A 6,246-nucleotide genomic window follows, 5' to 3' on the forward strand; every position below is an offset into this window, starting at 1 on the left:
AACACTATAATAAGAGATGAGGAAGGACATTATATTATACTCAAAGGGTTTGTCCAACAAGAAAATACAGCAATTTTAAATATCTATGCCCCTAACACGGGAGCTGCCAACTATATAAACCAGTTAATAACAAAATCAAAGAAACACATCAACAATAATACAATAATAGTAGGGGACATTAACACTCCCCTCACTGAAATGGATAGATCATCCAAGCAAAAGATCAACAAGGAAAGAAAGGCCTTAAATGACACACTGGATCAGATGGCCATCACAGATATATTCAGAACATTCCATCCCAAAGCAACAGAATACACATTCTTCTCTAGTGCACATGGAACATTCTCCAGAATATATCCCATCCTCGATCCTAAATCAGGTCTCAACCAGTATCAAAAGATTGGGATCATTCCCTGCATATTTTCAGACCACAAAGCTCTGAAGCTAGAACTCAATCACAAGAGGAAATTTGGAAAGAATCCAAATACATGGAGACTAAATAGCATCTTTCTAAAGAATGAATGGGTTAACCAGGAAATTAAAGAAGAATTTTAAAAATTCATGGAAACAAATGATAATGAAAACACAACAGTTCAAAATCTGTGGGACACAGCAAAGGTAGTCCTGAGAGGAAAATATATAATGATACAAGCCTTCCTCTAGAAATAAGAAAGGTCTCAAATACACAATCTAACCCTAAATTAGATTCTAATCCTACCTAAAGGAACTGTATAAAGAACACAAAGAAAGCCTAAACCCAGCAGGAGAAGAGAAATAATAAAGATCAGAGCAGAAATCAATGAAATAGAAAAAAAACACAATAGAACAAATCAATGAAACTAGGAGTTGGTTCTTTGAAAGAATTAATAAGATTGATAAACTCCTGGCCAACTTATCAAAAAGAAAAGAGAAAGGACCCAAGTAAATAAAATCATGAATGAAAGAGGGGAGATCACAACCAACACCAAAGAAATACAAACAATTATAAGAACATACTATGAGCAACTCTAAACCAACAAATTTGACAATCTGGAAGAAATGGATGCATTCCTAGAACATACAAACTACCACAACTGAACCAAGAAGAAACAGAAAACCTGAACAGACCCATAACCAATAAGGAGATTGAAACAGTCATCAAAAATCTCCAAACATGGGGGGAGGGGGTTTGGGAGAAGGGGTGGGATTATGGACATTGGGGAGGGTATGTGATTTGGTGAGTGCTGTGAAGTGTGTAAACCTGGTGATTCACAGAACTGTACCCCTGGGGATAAAAATATATGTTTATCAAAAATAAAAAATTAAAAAAAAAATCTCCAAACAAAGAGAAGTCCAGGGCCAGAGGGCTTCTCAGGGGATTTCTACCAAACATTTAAAGAAGAACTAATTCCTATTCTCCAGAAACTGTTCCAAAAAATAGAAACAAGAGAAAAACTTCCAAACTCATTTTATGAGGCCAGCATCACCTTGATCCCAAAACCAGACAAGGATCCCATCAAAAAAGAGAATTGCAGACCAATATCCTTGATGAACACAGATGCAAAAATACTCAACAAAATACTAGCCAATAGGATCCAACAGTACATTAAAAGGATTGTTCACTGCGACCAAGTGGGATTTATTTCAGGGCTGCAAAGTTGGTTCAGCATCTGCAAATCAATCGATGTGATACAATACATTAATAAAAGAAAGAACAAGAACCATATGATACTCTCAATAGATGCTGAAAAAGCATTTGACAAAGTACAGCATCCCTTCCTGATCAAAACTCTTCATAGTGTAGGGATAGAGGGCACATACCTCAATATTATCAAAGCAATCTATGAAAAACCCACTGCAAATATCATTCTCAATGGAGAAAAACTGAGAGTTTTTCTGCTAAGGTCAGGAACACGGCAGGGATGTCCATTATCACCACTGCTATTCAACATAGTACCAGAAGTCCTAGCCTCAGCAATCAGACAACAAAAAGAAATTCAAGGCATCCAAGTAGGCAAAGAAAAAGTCAAACTCTCCCTCATTGCAGATGATATGATACTTTATGTGGAAAACTCAAAAGACTCCACCCCAAAGTGGCTAAAACTCATACATGAATTGAGTAAAGTGTCAGGATATAAAATCAATGCACAGATATCAGTTGCCTTTCTATATACGACCAACAAAACAGAAGAAAGAGAAATTAAGGAGTCAAACCCATTTACAACTGCACCCAAAACTATAAGATACCTAGGAATAAACCTAACCAAAAAGGCAAAGAGTCTGTACTCAGAAAACTGTAAAGTACTCATGAGAAAAACTGACACATTAATAAAAGAAAAGAACAAAGTACAGCATCCCTTCCTGATCAAAACTCTTCAAAGTGTAGAGATAGAGGGCACATACCTCAATATTATCAAAGCAATCTATGAAAAACCCACTGCAAATATCATTCTCAATGGAGAAAAACTGAGAGTTTTTCCAAAGAAATGGAAAAATGTTCCATGCTCATGGATTGGAAGAACAAATGTGAAAATGGCTATGCTGCCTAAAGCAATCTACACATTTAATGCAAGCCCTATCAAAATCCCATCCATTTTTTTTCAAAGAAATAGAACAAACAATCCTAAAATCTATATGGAACCAGAAAAGACCTCAAATAGCCAAAGGAATATTGAAAAAGAAAGCCAAAGTTGGTGCCATCACAATTCCAGACTTCAAGCTCTATTACAAAGCTGTCATCATCAAGACATTATGGTACTGGTACAAAAACAGACACATAGATCAATGGGACAGAATAGAGAGCCGGGTTTCATTGAATGCAGGGCTACATCTTTGGATTGCTGTGTTCTTCTCACTCTGAGCCAGGCCCACAGAGAAGCAACCATGTCTAAGGGACCTGCAGTTGGCATTGATCTTGGCACCACCTACTCCTGCGTGGGTGTCTTCCAGCATGGGAAAGTGGAAATAATTGCCAATGATCAGGGAAACCAGACCACCCCAAGTTATGTCACCTTCATGGACATCGAACGATTGATTGGTGATGCTGCAAAGAACCAAGTTGCTATGAACCCTACCAACACAGTTTTTGATGCCAAATGCCTGATTGGATGGAGATTTGATGATGCTATTGTCCAGTCTGATATGAAGCATTCGCCTTGATGATGGTGAATGATGCTGGCAGGCCCAAGGTCCAAGTAGAATACAAGGGAGAGACAAAAAGCTTTTATCCAGAGGAGGTGTCTTCTATGGTTTTGATGAAAACGAAGGAAATCGCCGAGGCATATCTTGGGAAAACGGTTACCAATGCAGTTGTCACAGAACCTGCGTACTTCAATGATTCTCAGCATCAGGCTACGAAAGATGCTGGAACTATTGCTGGTCTCAATGTACTTTGAATCATCAATGAGCCAACTGCTGCTGCTATTGCTTATGGCTTAGATAAAAAAGTTGGAGCTGAAAAGAATGTGCTGATCTTTGACTTAGGAGGTGGCACTTTTGATATGTCAATCCTTACTATTGAGGATGGGATCTTTGAGGTTAAGTCCACAGCTGGAGATACCCACTTAGGTGGAGAAGACTTTGACAACCGAATGGTCAACCATTTTATTGCAGAGTTCAAGTGTAAACATAAGAAAGATATCAGTGAAAACAAGAGGGCAGTTCGTCACCTCTGTACTGCTTGTGAACGTGCTAAGCATACACTTTCTTCCAGCACCCAGGCCGGTATTGAGATTGATTTTCTGTATGAAGGAATCGACTTCTATACCTCTATCACTCATGCCCAGCTTGAAGAATTAAATGCTGACCTGTTCCATGGCACCCTGGACCCTGTAGAGAAGGCCCTATGGGATGTCAAGTTAGTCAAGTCTCAGATCCATGATATTATCCTGGTGGTTGGTTCTACCCATATCCCCAAGACTGAGAAACTTCTCCAAGATTTCTTCAATGGAAAGGAACTGAATAAGAGCATCAACCCTGATGAGGCTGTTGCTTATGGTGCAGCTGTCTAGGCAGCCATCCTTTCTGGAGACAAATCTGAAATTGTTCAAGATTTGCTGCTGTTGGATGTCACTGCACTTTCTCTTGGCATTGAAACTACTGGAGGAGTCATGACTGTTCTCATCAAGCATAATACTACCATTCCTACGAAACAGACACAGACCTTCACTACCTTTTCCGACAACCAGCCTGGTGTGCTTATTCAGGTGTATGAAGGTGAGCATGCCATGACCAAGAACAACAACCTACTTGGAAAGTTTGAACTCACAGGCATACCTCCTGCTCCTTGTGACGTTCCTCAGATTGAGGTCACTTTTTATATTGATGCTAAGGGTATCCCCAATGTCTCTGTCGTGGATAAGAGCACAGGAAAAGAGAACAATATTACCATCACTAATGACAAGGGCTGCTTGAGCAAAGAAGATATTGAGCACATGGTCCAGGAAGCTGAGAAGTACAAAGCTGAAGATGAGAAACAGCGGGACAAGTCGTCTTCCAAGAATTCAATTGAGTCTTATGCATTCAACATGAAAGCAACTGTTGAAGATGAAAAACTTCAGGGCAAGATAAATGATGAAGACAAACAGAAGATTCTTGACAAGTGCAATGAAACCATTAACTGGCTTGATAAGAACCAGACTGCAGAGAAGGAAGAATCTGAACACCAGCAGAAAGAGTTGGAGAAAGTCTGCAACCCCATCATCACTAAGCTGTACCAGGGTGCAGGGGGTATGCCAGGAGGAATGCCTGGAGGCTTCCCTGGTGGTGGAGTTCCTCCCTCTGGTCGTGCCTCCTCTGGGCCCACCACTGAAGAGGTTGACTAAACCAACCTGAGAATAAATAGGTAGAGCATTGTTCCACACACAATATTCAAAGGACCCAAATTTGTAGCAAATTCCATGGCAGTTGTAATGTTGAGCTGTTATAGCAAAAAAAAAAAAAAAAAAAACCTGGGCATTCTTGATACTTGACTATGGAATATGTGCACAGGGAAAGGAAATAAACATTGCACTTTATAAGCACTGTATTGTTAAAATGCAATGTCTTAAATAAAACTGTATTTAAAATTGGCAAAAAAAAAAAATAGAGAGAGAGAGAGAGCTCAGAAATAGACCCTCAACTCTATGGTCAACTAATCTTTGACAAAGCAAGAAAGAATGTCCAATGGAAAAAAGACATCCTCTTTAACAAATGGTGTTGAGAAAATTGGACAGCCACATGCAGAAAAATGAAATTGGACCATTTCCTCACACCACACACAAAAATAGACTCAAAATGGATGAAGGACCTCAATGTGAGAAAGGAATCCATCAAAATCCTTGAGGAGAACACAGGCAGCAACCTCTTTGACCTTAGCCACAGCAACTTCTTCCTAGGAACATCGCCAAAGGCAAGGGAAGCAAGAGAAAAAATGAACTATTGTGATTTCATCAAGATCAAAAAGCTTTTGCAGAGCAAAGGAAACAGGCAACAAAACCAAAAGACAACGGACAGAATAGGAGAAGATATTTGCAAATGACGTATCAGATAAAGGGCTAGTATCCAAAATCTATAAAGAGCTTAGCAAACTCAACACCCAAAGAACAAATAATCCGATCAAGAAATGGGCAGAAGACATGAACAGACATTTCTGCAAAGAAGACATCCAGATGGCCAACAGACACATGAAAAAGTGCTCCGTATCACTCGGCATCAGGGAAAGACAAATCAAAACCACAATGAGATATCACCTCACACCAGTCAGAATGGCTAAAATTAACAAGTCAGGAAATGACAGATGCTGGCGAGGATGCAGAGAAAGGGGAACCCTCCTACACTGTTGGTGGGAATGCAAGCTGGTGCAGCCATTCTGGAAAATGGCATGGAAGTTCCTCAAAAAGTTGAAAACAGAGTTACCCTATGACCCAGCCATCGCACTACTGGGTATTTACCCTAACGATACAAATGTAGTGATCCAAAGGGGCATGTGCACCCAAATGCACGTGGGTGCATTTATAGGAGCAATGTCCACAACAGCCAAACTATGGAAAGAACCTAAATGTCCATCAACAGATGAATGGATAAAGAAGAGGTGGTATATATAATACAATGGAATACTAAGCAGCCATCAAAAGAAATGAAATCTTGCCATTTGCCACGACGTGGATGGAACTAGAGGGTATTATTTTTATCAAAATAAGTCAATTGGAGAAAGACAACTATCATATGATCTCCTTGATATGAGGAAGTGGAGATGCAACATGGGGTTTTGGGGGTAGAAAAAGATTG

At 39.6% G+C, this 6,246-nt stretch overlaps 1 pseudogene; it reads left to right on the plus strand.

Annotated features, from left to right (window-relative positions):
- Positions 1–2,843: 2,843 nt before the first annotated feature.
- On the plus strand, positions 2,844–4,802 carry LOC101685249 (annotated as a pseudogene).
- Positions 4,803–6,246: the final 1,444 nt, after the last annotated feature.

This window comes from Mustela putorius, unplaced genomic scaffold, assembly GCF_011764305.1.
Source record: "Mustela putorius furo isolate JIRA1106 unplaced genomic scaffold, ASM1176430v1.1 tig00000224_pilon_pilon_pilon, whole genome shotgun sequence".
Taxonomy (NCBI): Eukaryota; Metazoa; Chordata; class Mammalia; order Carnivora; family Mustelidae; genus Mustela; species Mustela putorius.